Source organism: Pseudorca crassidens, chromosome 14 (assembly GCF_039906515.1).
Source record: "Pseudorca crassidens isolate mPseCra1 chromosome 14, mPseCra1.hap1, whole genome shotgun sequence".
NCBI classification, from domain to species: Eukaryota; Metazoa; Chordata; class Mammalia; order Artiodactyla; family Delphinidae; genus Pseudorca; species Pseudorca crassidens.
The window spans coordinates 75457753-75479726 of record NC_090309.1 but is presented as its reverse complement, the minus strand read 5'-3'; the positions used below and the strand labels follow the sequence as shown (position 1 = coordinate 75479726).

Genomic DNA, 21974 nt, shown 5'->3' with positions numbered 1-21974 from the left:
CCGACAGTATGGGTAATACTGGTGACTCTGTTTATAATAATCAATTTACCTTGAAACTCACTCAACAATAATTTGAGCATCTTACACGGATACTCCTAGTCTTCTATTATACCTGTTCCAATAGTATATAAGCTGTTATTATAATTTATCACAATCTTCAAGGATACAGTTTTCCATTCGTTTTTAGTGTGTACTGTATCTGTAGCTTTGAGATGGCATTTCTCAATAGTTTCCGGGGTCCTAGCTCCATCCAAAGGAATTATTTCAGTCTGATCTCTGTGATCTTAACTATATTCTTCTGTGAGCTTTCTCAAGCCCTGATCACTTTTTCTGGCTTGCTTATCAATAAAAATATTTACCTCTTGTCTAGCCAAAACCTTAAAAGTAGGTAAATCTTGGTATATGGTGTCCTAAGTACATTTTTTTACCCTTTCATTTGAACCGTGGCCTCTGAAACCTTGAATTTCTTTGAGGAATATGCCTTTTCTCTTTTTGCTTGGCTCTCCTAGATCATCCTCAGTCGTTTTCAAAGATACACTTTTCTTCAGATACCATCTCCTATTCATCTAAACCATGCTTCAGTTTCTCTACCATTTCCCTATGCTCCAACACTGTTTTCATACCAGGCTAATTTTCAAGATTAATTCACCCAGGCATAAGCTTTCTTGAATACTAATAACTGAAGAGGTGGTTCAAGTATTGGTGATCGGCTCTCCTCTAGCTGTATCTGTGTGAAGGTTATATATCCCAGCCTGGCAGGAGCCTTCATTTCTACCTGTATGTTCGGCATATTTCAGTACATAGGGCTACTATTTGGACTTCCAATATTCACAAGCTAATTATCAAATGATGGGTATAACTTTAAGGTATGTTAATAATAATAACGAAGGACATATAATTTTCTAGCTGGCCTTGCATCAGCCCTGGTGAAAAATAGTAGTTACAACCTCACAGCTTTATTAAAAAAAAAAATCTTAGTAACCTACAAACCTGTCTGAGAAACAACATAGAGGTCATTAACTGCACAGAAGTTACTCTAAACTGGGTATTAACAAGCTTTAAAGAAAACTATAAAGATAAGATACCGTGTACCGGTTTCCTCAAAATGTCTCCACATGTAACTTTAGACTTCACAATTCTTAAGTTTCACTGCTTGACGAATGAGTTGTGAGGATATGAGGATACTACACAACCAAACCCACAGGCCTCGCCACTGAAGCGACAGGACCCATGACTGTGAACCGATGGAGTAGAGCAATTGTGAACCTCCAACAGACAGGAGAAAGAAAGGAGGAGGACCATACACACTCAGTCTCCTCTTCCCAACCTCACTATCAAGGTAAGCTCTCCTTCCTCCTGGGGGTGAGTTATGGAGGGGCCAGAGACCGGCCTGAAGTAGTATCCCAGTGGGCATCCTGCTCTACAGATGGACATTTCGGATGGGGGCAGGTCATGGGGGAACTTTCCACTTCAGAAACTAGTAAGCACACTTATACATGTTCTTCAAGGAAAGGCTTTTGACTGATGGAGAACAAACAGTTTCACATTAAGCCCCATTGTGTACTCAAGCTCTCTGTATCAGAGAACTCTTTTGGACCTTCACTCATAGAAATATAAGACAAGGAAATCCAAATGTAACAGGAGGATCTGTGGCCATCTAATCCGGCTGTCCTGTTAGCTTAACCCAGAGCGATGTCTTCTTTTCTGTGTGAATTTTCTTCTGAATTTTCTTGATCCATTAAAAGACAGACTCATGCTTTCTACCTGCTGGAGTCAATCGCAGACCTCCACTGCTCCTAAAGCTGCCTGTGGTGTGAATGTAGACAAAGCAACTTTAATCTGATTTGTGCTGTCCATTGTTGGGTGATATCTCTATTTGCAAGCAAGCAAGAGAGCAGCTACTCAGAGGAGATGGACTTTTTTTCCCTAGATAAAGGTATAGTATGGGATTTATATAATAGTAGCAACTTTATTTTGACTAGTAGGTATTTTTGCTTGGTTCCTGAGATCCCAGCAGCCTTTACTGAATTTCCAGAAATAAAAGGTAGGGACTGAAAGAAAAATATAATAGAAATTTATCTCTAATGGTGGTAGAATAATAGCTTATCACATTGAAAGAACAGCATAGTCTTAATTAACATATATAAGAATTGGGTTGATATTGCTACTAACCCCTTTATGTTATAAAAAAGAAAGCTGGTGCAGTTGTTTTCATCTAAAAAATTATTAAGGGACCAATACATTCACACAGCCAGTGTGGTCGTCTTCACTGGGTATACGGCTTAGTTTCAGTACTTTGAGAGTTACTACCAGTCGGTTTTGGTTTCTGAGATTTTCTAGAATGTGTGCCTTAACATAGTGCCTGATGTAGGGTTTATCATTTCAGTAGCCACATCAGGAATTTATTCTATACCACATTTGGAAAGGTAACATGTATGCTCTCTGAGGTAGCCTTGCGCTGTTGAGTTATCTTCCTAGATAATATATCCCACACACATATTTTTTGGAGCTGGACTAAACTTGAAGGTATTATAGTAGCTTCCCTAAATATTTCTAACCTGAGATGATAATAATTATAATAGTAGTACTAAGTCTATCACTTTAGGTATTACCATAGACACAAAATTTATCTGTTAGTTAACAGTTAAAATTAAACTGATTTACACTCTATATTTAAAAGATATTAATATACTCTTCCATATATTTCTGTTAAAAACTTGAGAAATGGGGCTTCCCTGGTGGCGCAGTGGTTGAGAGTCTGCCTGCCGATGCAGGGGACACGGCTTCGTGCCCCGGTCTGGGAAGATCCCACATGCCACAGAGCGGCTGGGCCCGTGAGCCATGGCCGCTGAGCCTGCGCGTCCGGAGCCTGTGCTCCGCAACGGGAGAGGCCACAACGGTGAGAGGCCAGCGTACCGCAAAACAAAAACTAAAACAAAAACCTGAGAAATGGATAAGGTAATATGTCTGTTTAAGAGATAATAAATCTGGGCTTCCCTGGTGGCGCAGTGGTTGAGAGTCCGCCTGCCGATGCAGGGGACACAGGTTTGTGCCCCGGTCCGGGAAGATCCCACATGCTGCGGAGCGGCTGGGCCCGTGAGCCAGGGCCCGTGAGCCAGGGCTGCTGAGCCTGCGCGTCCGGAGCCTGTGCTCCGCAACGGGAGAGGCCACAACAGTGAGAGGCCCGCGTACCGCAAAAAAAAAAAAAAAAAAAAAAAAGAGAGATAATAAATCTGCCTTATGAAGAAATAAGCAACAAGTTTATGAACATTCAATAAATAGGTGGCTAACCTGAAGCCAGGTTTATATCTCTCCTGAATCTGCATCCTTAACCATTTCATGAAACTTTCTCTAAGGAGTAGAATACTTTAGCATACAAGCTGACAAGGTGCTTCTTTATAGGACCCAGGTAGCCTAGTTCATACAGCCCTTAAGCAGAAATATTAGTAGTGTGGAGCAGAAAAATAAGTCTGAGCCAAGGAACCTGTGTGATGCCCACCTGAGCCTCCCCATGACAACAAATATGTCCCAACAGGTTTGAAGCCTCGACAGGAGATCAAGACCACCTCCCTCCTGTACAACACTCTTTTTTGTCTGTACACCCTATAGCTGCATCACGAAAGCCTTGATAAATCAGTTTAGTGCTGGCAGTGAAGGCAAAACAAATCTTACAAGCTGCTGGAGAGCTAAAGAACATTCACTAAATATCTACAGCAAAAGCAAAACCTGGATAAAGGTTTGAGGAAAATAATGAGGATGTTACAAGGAGTGCAAACACCACTACAAAGGAACTAGCATAACTGAGAAATTTTCATCTTTGGGAAATTCCAAGCAGCCTTTGACTACCAGAGCGTTCATTCACCAGTGTATTATTTCCTAGGGCAGACTTACAATCTGTGAGGTGAACAGCGAGAAGGGGTAACCACCAAGGTGAGACTACTCATTGGACAGAATGTCAAGGTCAGGAACAATGAAAATACTGAATGTCCTTTGTCTGACCATTATTTGACACCAGTGCAGTTATTTCATGGGGCTGACATCTAGTCACTTAGAGAAAAACTCTTTGAACTTTTAGTTTTGGAAAATAGACCTCATACAAGACAACACATAAGATGATAGAGTACTTTTTTTCTGGTCCAGTCAAATACTTGGTATCAAGTAGTGGGGGAAAAAGTAGGAAAAAAAATTCCTAGCCTAAGCTTTTTCTGTAATCATCTAAAATTATCTAGATTAAACTTGAATCTATCTACTGTACCTCATTAAGCACCCTGTTCCACTGCCTGCCCTTTCTATCTGAAAATGTTCTCTCATTTTCAAATCGAATTTCTCTCCCATTAACCTACTGCTTAGGTATATTTTAATGGCTTTCCTTTCAATGTAAGCCCATTTGTTTTGGCCGTGAAATTATCTCATTTCATTGTATAAAGCCCAGCTTCATTTCTAATTTTCAGTAACTGTGTCCATTTCTAGGTGAAAAATGTAAGCCCAAACAAAAGCCCTCTTAAAACTGGCCTGTCGTTTTCAATTCTTTCGCTTGCAGACAGTGGTTGTTAATTTTCCTTACAATAATGCATGTCTGTTCTCACCCCCTCCAATGTACTGTTATAACTAATACAGTGAAGCATCTGCACCTTGCTGTATGAGGTCATCCTCGGATAGGAAGCTGACAGCTTCACACAGTAATAGATAGTACAGGTGTTGTAGCCCTCAGGTAACCCATCACCCGTTTGCTTTCTGAATAAAAGCTATTCAGAACCACAGTCCTATCCTTAATTTTCCATTAACTAGAAGTTCACTGGCTGAAAGCTTTGTCATGTAGAAACTCTGAAAAAAGTATATTTTATTTTAATCCTCAATATATATTCCCCTACACACTCACACTTAAAACATGCACACATTGGATATACATTAGCATGCATGCACACTCACACATATACACTCCGAAAAAATCACATATATTATATAATACACTACACACACACACACACACACACACACACACACACGAGTCTTTTAAAACCTTGTTTCAAAATGAGTTGCCAATACCCTTCAGTCTGATTTGTGTCAATTTGCCAATGGGGGAGAATGAATGGAAGATGACATTCCAAGTAGAGAAATGAGCTTATAGAAAGACACCGTGTGCAGAAAAGACCTTGAAATTTTGCAAAACATGGCAAGGTAAGTACATCTGGTAAAGAAAAAAATCCACAAAAATGAGTTTGTAGCTGAAACTTGGAGTAAAACTGCGAAGAGCCTTATGTGCCAATCCTCAGACCCTGGGCATGATCCAAACACACGGTGTGTGAATCAAGCATCTGAACTTAATCCAAGTGATACGAAGGGCATGAAAATCATTTGAAAGAAAATAAAACTTATCAACCACTTTTATACATCCGCACAAAATTATTAGTTAAAATGCATTTATACGTCTTCCCTTAGTGATCCATAAAACACAGAAGCTAATAATAATAATAATAATAAACACCTATTAGGAGCAGAACAGGCAGTAGGGTGATTATCAGTGTAAGAATGAGGAAACCCAGATTCGAGGCATCTAAATGAATTTTCAAGTTCACACAATTCCACTGTATTGATGCTTTCTAACTGAGTAGTTTGAACGCTACTACACCAATCTGGAGAAGGATGCTGAGAAGAATTTGCAAAGAGGTAGATTGGCTTATAAAAATGGGTCTTAGTGTAGGTGCACTAAGTGATTTCCAAGTTCCCATAGGAAGACCAGGCACCAGAGCAAAGAAGCATAGAAATGTGAAAGATTAATATTATATCTAGATTCAGGGAAAGATTTTGACAGAAATGTTTGCTAGGGGATTATTTATAATGAGAAAAAATGGAAATAATGTATGTGTTACTGAATGTGAAGACTAAATAAATAATGTGTGTTACATATTTCAATAACGTGGGCATCAGGAACAATTTTTAATTAAACGGAAAATGATTCACTGGATAATGTTAAGAATAACAAAATACACACACATACAAACATCAAAAAAAATCAAAAAAACCCAAAAACTATACACACAGCCATATTCATTTTCAATTATAATTTATCCATTTATCCAGCTCTGTGTCATCTATTGATTCTCCAACTAACCATGGTTTCAATCTGTCTATCTACCAGGCTTATAAAGGAGACTGGAAGGAAACACATTAATTAGATATTAGGGCTTTTTTTTTTCCTTTTAAAATTATTTTTCTCCATATTCTTCCCTGTGTGGTAGAGAAACTTGGTGAGGGAACTCACGTGCCACTATTTCCTAAGGTAGATAATTTTGTCTCCTCTTTAAAATGCACACAATTAGTTACTTATTGGCTTGTATTCAAATGGCAAGTGAGGAATCAGGGCACAAGAAACTACAACACAATTATAAGTCAATAAGCATTTGCCATAAGTGCCTACTATGTGCTGAGCAAGGGAGATTCCCTGTCTTCATGGAGTCAGGTGGTGTCTATAGATGATTAAAAAAACCCCATAGCAATGCAAATGGGATACATGTGATAAACAAGGAAACGCAAGGTATCTGGAAACTACATATTCAGAACATAGAATCTGGTTTAGGAAAACGTCAAAAGGCTTACAGAAGAAGAGCTATTGAGACTGAGATCCTAAAGGAATTTTAGCAATATATGTCCAGAAAGAAAGATCAGGACGTATGAAGGCACTGGCATGTGAGAATCCTGCCACATTTGAGAAACTGAATGGTATTCAGATCAATTGCACTATAAGGTGTATGTTTTGGGGGCAAAGAATTAAAAGACAAGGCTTTAGAAGTAGGCAGTGGCAAGTCGTAAGTGCTGCTACAAGTATAAAAAGAAACGTAGGGTCTATTCAGAGGGCAGAAAGATTCCGGTGGAGCTAGCTGAGGGGTAGAGGTAATCAGGTCAGCCTTGTAGTGGGTTTATTCTGGCTGCACTGTAGAGTGCTGACTGTTGTAAATACGATTAGATAGAGGAATATCTGTTAGGAGGCTGTTTAAGTAGTCTCCAAAAGAGATGATGGGGGACTTGATTCTTTCAGTAAAAGCAGAAATGAAGGAATGATGATAAGCCATAGACTTTAGATGCAATGATATGGATCGAATGGTGAGGCCCCAAGTATAACTGGATTGTTTTCTTGAGAGAGTTTGGATGATATATAAGTAGCAGAAGGTGTAAAACAATAGCTTTTTCACATGAAAAACTTAAAGTATCATTTAAAAAGATCATGTCATATAGATTAGAGCACACCTAAAACATTTATAGAAGCACTAGCCTTGGGACTCTCTGGAGAGTTTTAGTTTGTGTGTGCCTATATGTGTGTGTCGTGGGGAGTGTAATTTGAGACTTCGGGGACAAAATTAGAGAGAGTGAGGAAGAGCAGACATCCCTGGAGAGGTGTGGGAAACACAGGTTTGAATGTTCCCAGAGATAATGGGCGCTGGGAGGTCTGTGTCTCCACCTGTGCTGGGGAGAAGAATGTCATAGGAAATGAACTTGGAAGTGCATGGAAAAAATATAATTATGGCATAGATGCAATTCATACCCGCTTCTCAATGACATTTGGGTACAACTGTATTTTTCAAGTTTTCTACAATAAGCAGATATCATAAGACCCTTGACATTTACAAGGGATAAATCCCAAGATCTTTGCAAATTTCTAGCTCTGCAAATACACAGGAGTTTGTATAGTCTCTTGACTTTCTCAAAAATTGTATTTTCTTCAAGAGAAGTAAGTCTCTAGTGCATTTCCTTACGTGATCAGCAAGTCTTACTGCTTCTAACCCTAACTACAGCACATATGTGGATTCTATCCTCACTTTTCAAACTTCACTATGACCACTCTAGTTTAAATCACATCATCTTTTCCTTGGAGAACTGCAATAGCCACTAAAACTGTTATCCACGTTTCCATTCTTGAACTATACATAGACCAGAATATTTATAAAATGTATATCATATCTCACTCCTCTGATTAATATCTTTCAACATCTTTCCATAATTTTTAGAAACTAAAATCCACACTCATACTGCTATGACTTAAAAAGTTCTTTATAATCTAAACTTCCTAAATGTAGAAATTTTTCTTGCGCTACCCTTTTCCATCTTTAATATGCTGCAGCCACTCTGACCTCTGGGAGCACAAACTGACAATAACCAGCATATAACCATACTGTGGAAAAGATTAAAATTCATCCTTAGAGATACTGAAAACAATTTTAGATCACAGACGCTCAGCAGTGTTCATGGTTTTAGTCAACATGAGGTAAGGTATGCTGCTTTAACAGATAACCACAAATCTTTTGGGCTTCACACAAAAATGATAACTTTTATTTATAAAAATTTGCCCTAGGTCTAGGAAACTCTCAGTGGCAGCTGTCTTCCACCCAGCCTGCTGCACTCTTGGGACTTGGCCATCACAATGGGAGGACTCCTTCATAAAAGCTGCAGTAGCAGAATAATGAAATTAAAAACTTCTCAGAGTAGTTTTACTGCCTCTGCTTGAAAGTGATGTGTTTTACCAGCCAGAACCAGTCACATGGCCTCATCTCACTATAAGGAGGCTGCGAAGTGCCGTTCCTGTAACTTGAGGCAGGAAAGGAGGATTGAATACTGATGAACACTGGTAAATCCTGCTACAGTTTTTCTCCCAGTTCTAATACATTAAGTTTAATCTTCATGCTAATACAAACCCCCTTGCCAAGGAAGACCACCTCAATCTTATCCAACAAGAGCTCTAAAGTTTAGGTGTTGTGCAATAACGGTCTCTCCATCAGATCTGGACGTGGCTCCTCTTGGACTGGAAACCTATGAACTCAAATGACATTCATCTCCTCCTTCCCATACATGCTTTGTATATAATGGTAAAACAAGGCTAGGATAATTGTAATAAACATTCGTGTTCTGAGAAAAGAAAACTGAGAGTTACTGGTCATTAGAAACTCTGAATAGCAGTTACTGGTCATTAGAAACTCTGAAATCCCACTGAGCAGACATAGTGTGAACCACCTATCTTGAAGGTAGAGAATATTCCTTATCTTCTCTCCCAGGAGAAATTCCCTTTTCCATTGTTCTCAGAGGCCTCCTAGCTCCATCTTCTGAAAGCTTTTTTTCCCTCTGTCTCTCATTATCTTCCATGTTCTTATCTGAAGTGGACTTTGGGGAAAAGGCCCTTCCTAACGATTGTAACAGTTTATCAATCCACTATCTGCCTGCAGAAGTGTGAGGGCCCAAGGATCATTTTGACAATGAACATTAACATTTATTGGATGCTTTCTATGTGATAGAAATCACACTAAGCAACTGCATGCATTTAATCCTCACAATGACCTCTAGAAATGGCATTATAATTACTCTTGTTTAAATTGCCCAGTGTTCCATAGCTAGTCCATAATGGAACTTGGATGCTAACCCTGCTCTGTTCTGATACCAATCTGCAATGTTTCCCTTACTTCTATTGTCTTTATACCTCAGAGTTAAAGGAATTATTTCAGGAATTATTAAGAGTTAATTCTTGGCGGTAGCTGGACATAATCAATACTTCTGACCAGTCAAAGTCTTAAGGAATAACAGGCTTTTTCAGTCTAGGCTCCAAGTGTCTTTAGTGATATGATACTCCACACACACACATACGTACATACACACATGGTAGGGCTCTTACATATTTGAATCCATCCAGATCCATGTATGAGGAACTATACATTTATTTACATGTTCTCAGGTCCAGTATTTTCTCTGATTTTATTTATTTATCTGTTCTCTTACTTTTTTTCTATCCAAATTGATCTACTGAGTCAATTTTGAATAGTGTAAGAAAAGGCTCCACTACAAATAAATCTGATCTTTACCACAAGGTATTTTAAATATTGATATTAATTTATTGGGCATTGACCTTTAATCTGATCTTTGTTTTAAGTACTTAAGGCTTTTGAGAAGTTTTAACAAAAGACAGGAAGGCCTTTAATTTATTCATTGTTACATGGCTAAATTCTTACCGATTTTTTACTTTCAAAGTTTTTATAATATTCATCACTTATATTTTGGGATCAAAAGCTGTCTGCTTCACCAATATTGCAAAACCTGGAATGCTTATAATTCCGTCATTCCTTTCCATAGCCAATTATTTCCTGAGCTCATCACTTTCTTAAAACATCATATAAAGTGTGGCCAATTTTATTCAAAACACACTAACAAAATTCTATTTTCCAACATTTTCCCTATGCTCTGAGTTCAAGAGGAAAAGTTCATCATTTATATGCTCTAATTCTTAAATTACTCCAGGCAAGAGTTTTATCACTCTATCATGTATGACAAATGCTCTGCCACTTTTTGATATAAATCACCATATTTTAAGGCACCTATAACAGCCATGTCACGTAGTTTAGGTTTCTGTGATGACAGCACCCCACCTCCAGTGCTAATTCTCTGTATTAGGTAGGGAAGTGTCTTGGTGGTTCCCAAGATCATCCCTACACTAAATAATTCACTAAAAGGACTCAAAGAACTCAGAAGTCATTGTACTCACGGTTATGGTTTATCACAGTGAAAAGATACAAGACAAAATCAGCAAAGATGCATCAGCCAGGTCTGGAGGAAACCAGGAGCAAAAGCTTCCAAGAGTTTTCTCCCAGTGGAGTCGCCCAAGACACACAATTCTTCCTGCTATAAACTGTACCAAACATATGTGAAGTGTTGCCTACCAGGAAGTTTCCTTGAGCCTAAGTCTCAGGTTTTTATTGGGGGTTGACCATGTAAAAACACACTGCCTTCACGACTGACTGCAATTACCAAAACTAGAGACTGCCCAGAAGAAAGCAGGTGCCTACCATAAATGCCAGTGTTTGCACGAACTGTCTGGATAAACTGGTAGAATTTCCTTCAAAGCTCCAAACATACAAAACACACTTATCAGAACATTTTAAACGTTCAATTGCCTGTAGCCCACCAAGGGCCAGTTGAGAAAATCAGCTTGTCTGGGAATGTACAAGTTTTAAGCAACTAAAACCTGATGAATTTACTGTTTCCTGAACATGCATATTAGAATATACTGTGATAACCAAAACAACCCTCTAATTTCATTGACTTAATACAACAAAAGCATTTCACCACCACTGCCTATCCCATTTATGTCAACTTTGTTAAAAACCTGGAGGACTCTCCACGGCACCTGATTGCCACTCATAACCCATGTTGCTTCAGTTCTTTGGTTCTGCCAAGTGAGCATAAAGTTTTGTCTGCCATTGCAGTGGCAGAGGAAGAAGATGCTAGAGAACCCCATAGGGATCTTCTTTGCATCAACCTGCAGCAGATGCTATTTTTGCTCTCATTTCATTGGTTTTCACAGGGCTCTACCTAACTTCAAGGGGCAGGGATTTTAGACTTGTATATGTCCAAGATGGAACAAAGAGCCAGTTGTCAATGAGAACTAGTGGTATCCATCATATTTTCAAATTATCAGTATTGTGGATGTTAAATCTGTGAATGACAAAGAACTCATACATTTAGTTTATAATCATGAAAATCATTTAAAAAATTACTGAGAAGTTAAAAAAAAAAAAAAAAAAAGAAAGCCAACCAAGTGAACTAATGGGAACCAAAAGTTTCCCTTGAAATGAAAAAGTTTGTCCTCTTGTTTACTCAGATGTCAGTATCAAATCTTTTGAAAAAGAATAGTACTTTCCCCCAAACTAGAGAGGTACCATCTCCTAATAAAAACAAGTAAATATTTTAATTACTTTGAGAGCCTGTAGAAAAATCTGAGACAGTCTTCTAAGAGGAAAGAAAATTTCTCTGCAGCCTGACGGTATAAACCCTCCTAAGGGGTAAAGGTGGAATTTCCACAAATTTTGAACAGGTTAGCTATTGAACGCTTTCTATGGGCCTGCCCTTTTGGTAAGAAATTTACATTTACATATATCAGATTAATTATTCCTCACAAGAATCTTTTGAAAGAAGCATTTTAACAACTCCATTTTACAGATAAAGAGTCTAGGATTAGACAGGTAAATCAGGTATATTAGGAAGAGTCAGAGTCAGAACGTAAACCCAGGTCTGTCTTGCTCTAAAACACATGCTTATAAACTACTAGGCAAATTTTTTGCTCGAAGGAAGAAGATGAGCTCAGAGACTTGAACGAGGCTGTGGTCACCAGGCATGGACAGATGAAGCAATTGAGAATATCATTCACTCTAAATAATTTTGCTGCCCTATTCATCTTCCAGCCATTACCATAAAAATGATGAACATGTGTCTGGAAATAAGGAAGTTTATTAACTATAATTTCTCTTATTTTTATGCTGACTTATTATCCAGCTTATCTTGATGTATAGAGAATTGTGGTTCAAGGTAGGGCAGAACACATAAGGATGCAGAAGACATAGAAAGGCAGGGGATAAAAAAGGACAGGGGGTACAGAAGGTCAGAGCCTTGGGGATATAGCAGGGCCAACGGTAAAACAGGGCAGGCAAAGAAGAAATAGATAAGATTATTGCCCTAAAAGATTTTATTGCTTAGTCAGAGAAATAGAATAGATGCATAAAAATGATAGCTAGCACCTTGAATTCACGTATTTTCTGCTAAAAGTCCAACTGATGATCAGAACAAGATATCACTCAAGGAAGAAGGTTATTATATATAGTCTGATTCACAGAAGACGTTGCAAAATGAGCCGATTAGGGAAGGAAATGTCCAAAATTATGAAGGGTCAGTATGGTAAATTTGGTAGAACATGGAATCCAGAATCAGATTTGAAATGAACTTTTCCCTCTTTATGTGACTTTAAGTTATTGCAATGTTTTTAGCCTCAATCGTTATCTGTAAAGTGGGGGTAATAATACCTATATCTCAGGTTTGGTGGAGCATTAAATGAAGTAATGTATATAACGTGCCCTGCACCCTTCCTGAAACAATGTGTCTGTTCTTCCTCATCTTTGCTTCAAGCCTGGGATGATCACTGTTCCTCTGCCAGTCAACCCCTTAATTAAAGAAACATTTACTGAATTCTTGCTAGATAGTATTCAGTCCTCTAGTTGTTTCAGACTGAGTGGTGAGCAAACCAGGTTTCTGCTTTCTTAGAGTTTATATTTTGTGGGAGTCATAAAAAGCAGAGTAACTAAATAATTACACATGCTTATTTCACATGTTGATACATTTTATGAGGTATTAAAAGTGTGATGTGATAGTGAAGGGTAGAGGGGTGTACAACCTCTCTGATAAGGTGATACCTGAATGAGGGGAAATGGAGATGACTTTTTCCAGGGGGAATAACATGTGTAAAGACACAAATCTGATGGCTGAGCTTCAGGTATTGGTGGAAGGAGAGAGTGGCCGGAGCTTAGTAAACATGGGGGAGAATGATAGGAGAGAGGCTGGCGTGAAGGCATGGTCCAAAAGACACAGGTTGTTTTAAACCTCAGTAAAGTGTCTGGGTTTATTCTCAGGAGCAGCTGTGACAACGACAGAGAGCCCATGCCAAGGAACCAAAGAGGAGGTGCTGTGGGAGAAACCCTGTGGGCAGATGATGACTCAGTGCCATGATTGGGAATTTAAACAGCCTCCTATGATCACTTCCGAGCTAGATCCAGCTCTTCCCCAGTAGCCCAGAACCTTTTTCTTGCTTGACCAAATGTGATCATTAGACAGTTCACAGTTTTCTCAGCACATTTTTTTTTTTTTCCAGGCCATTGAAACATGTAGCCTGGTCCAGCCATGCTGGATTTTCATTCCAGTGAATAAACTCCCTTTCACTGCCTCTCTGACTGTCCCTTCTGAAATTTCCTAGATGTTTCTCCTATTTGGTTCCTAGTCATGCCTCTGTTACTGTTTTCATTATTTTAAAAATGGAGAGGATGTGTTTCTGCCGAAGTTGCCCAATCTTGTTTTCACTCTATTGGACTCCAAAGTGTGCTATCTGGATGCCGGCAGAGGGATGAGGCAGAAAAGCCACTGATTTGATTTTCCCTTTCAATTTTCACATCTTTCACTGCTTGCCTGGTTTTGTTTTCTCTCCTAACAGTGCATCTAAATATATGCCTTTCCTTTCTCTCGAGGTAATCCTTTTTATTTCTTTTACCTGTAACATTTGCCTTTGATGATTTCTGGATATGCCTTTAGGATCAAAGATGTTCTGTTCTATGCTTAGTTATCATGTCTGTGCTTTAACTTAGTTATTTCCTTTTGGACTGTGATTTCCATTTTGGGCTTATTTTTTTCAGCTTTCTCTTTTTAGAGATTCTTTTACTTAGGGTGTCACAATAGGGTTTTCAAATAAACTTTTTGGCCTCCAGAACTTTTAATGTGTCAGATGGTATCTTATTGTTGGTATTTTGAAAGAAAAATACCACCTCAGAGAGGCTCAGTATTCCCACACAAGTTCTGTGTTTTTCCTCCTGTTTTAACACCCCGCAATTAGTTGGTATACACTCCCTAAATCAGGTCTCCACTGAAGCCAAAAAGCAGCTACCCAACCATTGGGCAGTAAATCTAAGAAGCCTGCTCAAGTAAGTGTCTTTAGGAAATTTAAAATAATTTCCTGCTACTGCTCCCTTACTTCCCAGAAACTAAAACAATCACAGGAATTCAAAATGCCGTGTCACGTGTCCACGATGGTGTTAGAGTGCACACAAATTGTATGTTTATGAAAGGACATCTTCCTAGCTAAATATCTGGAATCTCTCTATATTTATTGTATAATTGCCATCTTTATTATTTCCTCCTTCTGTTTTAATTTTTTAGGGACACCTAGTTTTCCTTGTTAGCTGACAGAGTTTACCCTCAGCTATATATATTGTGTTTTGTAACAATACTTATTTGTTTATGTTTGTCTAAATTATTTGCAGTTTTCATGCTTTAATATACTTTGCAATGACATATAGGGTTGACTTCTATGGACATGCACCATTCCTTTTTCATATAAGTTTTGTTCAATTTTGACCCCAGATTTCAAGTAAACATTTAAAGTTTGTCATGAAATATATCATACCTATATCTCTAGGTATTTCTACAATTTGCTGGTTGAAGAGTGGTATTGATAAAATTATAGATAGACATTAGTATGCATCGGCATCCTATTTCATTTTGTTTGAATGCATATATTTTCATCATTATAAAAACAATATAACCACAGTGTAAAATTATGAGAAATTTAAAAATGAAAACTTACTATCTTAATGTAATCATACTATCTTACTATAAACATGCTTGAACTTCATATCATACAGGTTCAGTTCTTGGGATGCTTATGATGCTTCTATACATCCAGAACTTGCTAGATCCTGGGAAGATAAAGAAGAAATGGAACAGCCTCTGAGCTCACAAAGGGTCCCAGTGGAGATGGAAGCCTCCTACAAAGCCAACAAAGAGACCATCTTATAATAATGTGTCAGAGTCTAGGATAGAACTGTTAGCAGGAACCTTAGGTGTACACAGAAAGGAAGTAGAGATAGAGTCTCAGAAAAGATAATTCCTGGGTGTTATCTTAAGGAATAAGTTGGGCTGCCTCAAAATAGGAAGGACAGGAAGATCATTCCAGGAAAAAGAAATACACAAATCAAAGCTCATACCACAGCTTTACTTGGAGTACTATAAATAATTCACTGTTGCAGGAATATAACCTAAGTGGTGAGAAATATTAGACATTAAATTTTTGGCCACTTCAATCTAGTCTGTGCATCACACTTTTGAAAATAGTTTTAATCAAAGGAAATGTAAATATAGAGCTGCATTTATTTTTATACACACATATGTATATGTATGTATATATATATTTATGCATATGCGTGCATATATACATATGGCTGGGTGTGTGGCATATTGCATTTAATATAAAGTCATATGGCTACATTGCATTTTATTTAACAATTATTGTTGCATATTACATATTGTTAAATATAAATTTAAAATAAATATTGTTCAATATTAAATATTATTAAATATTGCTAAATAAAAAATAATATTATGGCTACTGCTCAAATTAATATCATTAATCTCAGGTTTTTGTTTTTATTTTGTGTAGCCTGGATTATTCCTTTAGAGTATGTTTCAAGGCTTAATCTAACAAAACATAAAACACCTTCATGTGTTTTATGTTATCATGGCTCTTTATATATATTAGAAATTACTTAATAAGATAGTTTTTGCACAATTTAACCTCTCATCCACAATGCAAGTTTGAATTCATACATTTCCCAACAGCCACTGCTAACACTGGTGATTTTTTTCTCCTTAAGTTTTGCTAATTTATTTGGCAGAATATATCTTAGTCTTTAGTATCAGTCCTTGTGATACAATGAGAATTATTCTCATGTCTTAATGATGTTATAAGGATTAAGTAATGAATGAAAATTGCCTAACACACTGGCACATGTGTTCGATAAATTATGGCTATCATGTTATTGTTATCACTCTGACTAATAAAGACTATCTTGATCTATTTTTTTTCTCTTCCTGGATCTAGTGGGGAATTAATAACTTAATCAATACTTAATGCTCATGTTAGAAAGCATTTTTATTTTATAGTAGTGATTGACTACCAGCACACAAAGCCCACAACTAAGATGAGGTGCAAATGTAATGCAACGATTTCAAATCTCCCCCAAAGTATCAGTCCATGTAGACTCTTTAGCTTCATTACAATTTAGTCAAATTCCTAAGGTTCAAACCAAGGAAAAATAAATAATGTAACCAAATGGATCTGCCACATTCAGGGAGGGAAGATGACTCTTAGCTCTGTATCTTATATCAAAAATCTTCACTTGTACTAGAAAATATAAAAAAGTGGAAGTGAATCAAGTGTCTTAAATACAAGATCAGTTAAAGAAAAATGATGGAAGGAAAAATGTGGAAATAAATGTGTACTTTGTAGATATTACGAGATTGAGTTTTAAGCACCTGTGTATAATCTTTATGTTGGCCAAAAATGTTAGGCTGAGCTATAAAAACAAACAATTAAATAAAAACCATATTATAAAAAAAAGAACATATCAGTGTAAAGCGTATCAAAGAACATATCACTGATAGTTACAGCAGTGGTACATTTTGTTTCCTTTCCTGAATAACCCAATCTCTCCTTTTTTTAATAGTCAGGTTTATTGAAATAAAATTTACATATAGTAAAATTCACCCTTTTTAGGTATTTATCTCAAAGCATTTGTCCACTCAACCTAAGCTGTCAAATTTATAGTCATAATGTTGTTCACAATGTTCCTGTATATTTTAATGTCTTTGGATCTGAGGTGAGGTTCCCTCTTTTATTCTTGATATTGGTAATTTGTATCTTCTCTCTTTTTTTCTTAATTAGTCTGGCCAGAATTTTATCAATTTTATTACTGATCTTTTCAGTTTTGTTTTTTTTGATTTTCTGTATTTATTTTATATTTTGAATTTTACTTAGTTTTGCTCTTTTTTATTTTGAATTTAATTTGCTCTTCTTTTTCTACTTTCTTAAGTTGAATCTCCAAAGATTGATTAGAAACATTTCTTTTTTTCCCATTGTTACCAATTTTTTCTAAGCACCACTTAAACGGATCACATAAATATTGGTATGTTGTATTTTTACTTTCATTTAATTCAAAATCTCTCCTAATCTCTTTTTTGTTTTCTTCTTTGACACAGGATTTATTCAGGGGTATATTTTTTAAGTTCAAAATATTTGATAATTTTCCAACTATTATCTATTGATTTCTAGTTTCATTCCATTGTGGTCTGAGGATATATGTTGTGCAGTTTCATTCTAGAATCTGTGTCACAGAATATGATCTATCTTGGTGAATAGTGTGTGTGCGCTTGAAAAAAATGTATTCTTCTGTTTTTAGGTTTCTGCCCTCTGTCTTGTAAATGTTAAGTAGGTCAAGTTAGTTGACAGTGTTGTTCTTACTGATTTTTACTTTACTTATCCTATCAATTACTGAGATATCTCCAACTATAATTGTAGATTTTATACTAGTCATTTTTAAAATGCCATGTGTAGTGGCACTGATTCTTAATGTCTAATAAATTAGCAAACTTTTTATATTTGCTTAAAGCCACATAATTAGCCAAAATGTGTCTGCTAAATTCAATGTAATTTGGGTTTTAGTCACAATAAGAAGCATCAGATACTTTTCACTGAGCAACAAATAATAGCAACTATTTATGTGTTCACGGATAATATAATCAAAGACATATTTTGGTATTTGGGGATCTATCCCTATTTTTAAAACTTTCTAAATATCACTAACCAAAAGGCAAGACACTAGAATTCTTCTGACATTAAGATCCTGGGCTATGACTTTTAGAAAATTCCCATTTTAAGGCTTAATTGCATCAGCTGTAAAAGAACAAAGGTCAGCTGAATGAGATTTTAAGACTGCTTTCTGCGACCTCATCTTCTTCATCAAAATCAGCATACTTATTTTATTTACAATTTGTTTTACTTTTAGGGCCTACCACTTTTTTTCTATGAGGTAACTTACCAAAATGAGCTTCACTTCGTCAATTACAAAATAAGATCATAACACAGCCCTACCTATATACCAGGAAGTTGTAATAAATAAGAAGATAAAACAGAAAATTTATTTTGCCCTGGTCAAGAATTGTATACAACCAAGTTGATATTATCATAATGATCATTATCTGCCAAAAACACTGACATGGTAGTGAAAGTTGCTACTTTCCTCTGAAATACACAAAATAACACTTCTGCCCCAGAAACTTAATTATACCTGTCCTATCATTTTGTATAAGTCTTTGAATGGTCTTATATTGTTTCTAACTCAACATTTCATGATCTTTCCTTCCCTAGGCAGCTAATTAAATCAGTGATGGAACTGTTCAATTCATACTAAGGCAATCAGGAATTTCTATTTCTTCCCAACTAGTTCCCTCAATAATTGCACAGTTTCTTTTTCTAGAATCTCAAAGAAGCAAGATTGAATGAACTTAATGGCTTACTTTCAGAGCCACAAACATAACTGACTTCTCAAGATTTTGGCCAACTGGCATCTATCTGAATGGAAGATGGTTTGACTGGTCAAAACTGAGCTAGAGGGACTTCCCTGGTGGCGCAGTGGCTAAGAAACCACCTGCCAATGCAGGGGACACGGGTTTGAGCCCTGGTCTGGGAATATCCCAGTTGCCGAGGAGCAACTAAGCCCGCAAGCCACAGCTACTGAGACTGCGAGCCACAACTACTGAGCCTGCGAGCCACAACTACTGAAGCCCACGTGCCTAGAGCCTGTGCTCCGCAACAAGAGAAGCCACCGCAATGAGAAGCCCAGGCACCACAACGAAGAGTTACCCCCGCTTGCTGCAACTAGAGAAAGCTGGCACATAGCAACAAGGACCCAACGCAGCCATAAATAAATAAATAATTGTTTTAAAAAATGAGCTAGACTGAGCCCTAATGTGGCTTTTGATTAATCTACTCGAATGGTTCTGAATTTGTGCCATCTACTTTAAAAAGAAATCGAAAGCATGATTTCTTATTTTTCATCCAGAGAGGATTAGTGGAGAGAAAATTAAGTTCCCTCATTTAAGTAAGTACCTCAGGGAACTATTCACCTATCGATGTATAGGAGAGTTTCAGCCTGTGGCTTACCCAATTTCATTAGCATTAATGGGAGTTTTTTTGTGAAATCCTGTGTGAATCATCGCTTTAGGAGTTCTGTAAGAGTATGTTGATTACTGTTATTTTGGTAATGGCTCTGTTCTGCAGTTCCAACTTTTAACTCATTAGGCTTGCAATAGATGCTAAATTTTGGAAGGAACCAGACTTGGACTTCTGAAGGTAATTAAATCGGAGCAGTATCACATAGAATCATTCACCATTGTGAATGTTAGATGCTGTTACGTGTTAGGTCCCAGGTGTTCTACTGGCTTGCTGTCTACAGTGTGCGAAGACTGAAATTTAAGTTTTTAGATTTCACCTAATTATGTTTTATTACTGTGTACTCATCTACGAATATTCTTACTAAAGCCCTCTATCTTTTCTTCGTTGATGGGCCATGAATTCTGCACCCATTCGGATGACCCTTCAAGCACCCTGCCTTCCCTTTTACTCAGCTTCATAATATTTAGTGACCTTTATATAGCGTGAAAAGAGAACTTGTGTCCAAACCTGGGCAATTTTGAAAATGAAAAGGGGAATTGGTGGAGGATGGGGAGACTTGAGTGTACATGTGCAAACGCCCAGTGACGCGCAGGGAGACCCAAGCAAACCGGAGCCCCTCGAGCCTGTGAGGTCTGCGTGCCTGAAAAGAAGATGCGCAGAGAAGCCCAGCCGGAGGGGTATCCCTAATACCTCTAGGGGTCCCACTTCTTTCACCTCCCAGAAACCTCCTCCAGACCTAGTGTGTTCCTGAGCCCCAGAGGCCTGGGATATGAGTGGTTTGGGAATTCAGAGGAAGAAGTGATGACTTCTGAGAAGAAAATTCACATGAACTACCTGGCGAATGACAAAGAAAGCACAGAAATCTGATAGCGTTTCTCTTTCTTTGATGAAAGCCTGTTTTTCTGTGTAATGAGGGATATATGTTGTGCAAGAAGTAGCAGAGAATTCACAGAGATGCCATCAAATCCGGACCGTGATGCCGGTGTGAGTGAACATTCAGGTGGTTGGAGCAGGATTCAGTTTCAGATGAATTCTCTGGAATTTGAAGTTGAGTCTCGATTCAGAAGATGATAGCTTTAGTGCGGAAGAATAACTCTCGAGAAAGATGGCGAGGTATATCAAGTTCCTGTACATCAGACATGGAAGAGTGATACAGACTCACTTGAAGAAGATCCTGAAATGTCTTTAATTGACTACTGGAAGTGTACATTATGAAATGAAATCAACCCTCCCCTTCCACTGCCTTGCAACAGACGTTGGACCTTCTGTGAGACTTAGCTTCCTGAAGATAAAGGGAAAATGTCAGAGAAAGCCAGTTTAGAAAACTCAACACAAGGGGAAGATGGATTTGATGTTCCTAATTGGGAAAAACAAAAAACAAAACCCTACAGTGAATGATTTCAGAGTCATATGCCGAAGAAGATGATAAAATTCACCTGAGCCTCTCAGTCCCAAGAAGGTGACCACTATTCTCAGTCATCAACCCTTACAGCACCACTTCTAACAGCCAGGAAGATGTCAGTGAGTTTGAGAGGGAAGAAACACAAGACAAAGAGGCGAGTATGGAATCTAGCTTTCCTCTTAATGTCATTGATCCTTGTGTGATTTGCCACAGTCCACCTAAAAATAGTTGCATCCTCCGTGGCAACACAGGACATCTTATGGAATGTTTCACATGTACAAAGAACCTTTAAAAAGTATGCAAGATGAGTAACTTCTAGAGATTTGCTGTACAAAATAGTTTATATATATGTATATACATATACATATGTAGTTAACAACATAGTATTGTGCACTCAAAATATGTTGAGGATAGATCTCATGTTAAGTCTTCTTACACACAAACAAGAACATAAGGAAATGGATTTGGTTAGTACCTTGATCGTGGTGATAACATTACAGGTGTATGCTTATGTCCAAACTCATCAAAATGTATACATTAAATATGTGCAATTCTTTTGTATATCAATTATACATCAAAAAGCTTTAAAAGAGAGAGAGAGAAGTAAGCCTTGCCCAGTGTGAAGACAGCTAATTCAAATGATTCTGCTAATTTATTTCCCCGAGTTGACCTATCCATAAAAGTAGCATTATATATTTCTAACCATATAACCCTAAACGTTTAGACAACCATAACAAGTGCTTTTATTTTTTACATATATCAAAGCAAGAAAGTATCTCAGTCCATGTATATTTTTTCTCTTAATAGTATAATTTACCTACTTTGGCGGGGATAGTGAATATTTGCTTTCATTTAGGAAAATGTAACTTCTGTTTATATTTGGATTTTAATACAATTTGAATTGGATATACAGCTCATCCTTTACCCCTACTCCTTATGTTTTAAATCTTATCCACTTTCTATTAAATGAGAAGTATCTGATATATATATATG

At 37.3% G+C, this 21974-nt stretch overlaps 1 pseudogene; it reads left to right on the top strand.

Annotated features, from left to right (window-relative positions):
* The first annotated feature begins 1230 nt into the window (after positions 1-1230).
* LOC137205557 (E3 ubiquitin-protein ligase Mdm2-like) lies at positions 1231-21661 on the top strand (annotated as a pseudogene).
* The last annotated feature ends 313 nt before the right edge of the window (positions 21662-21974 follow it).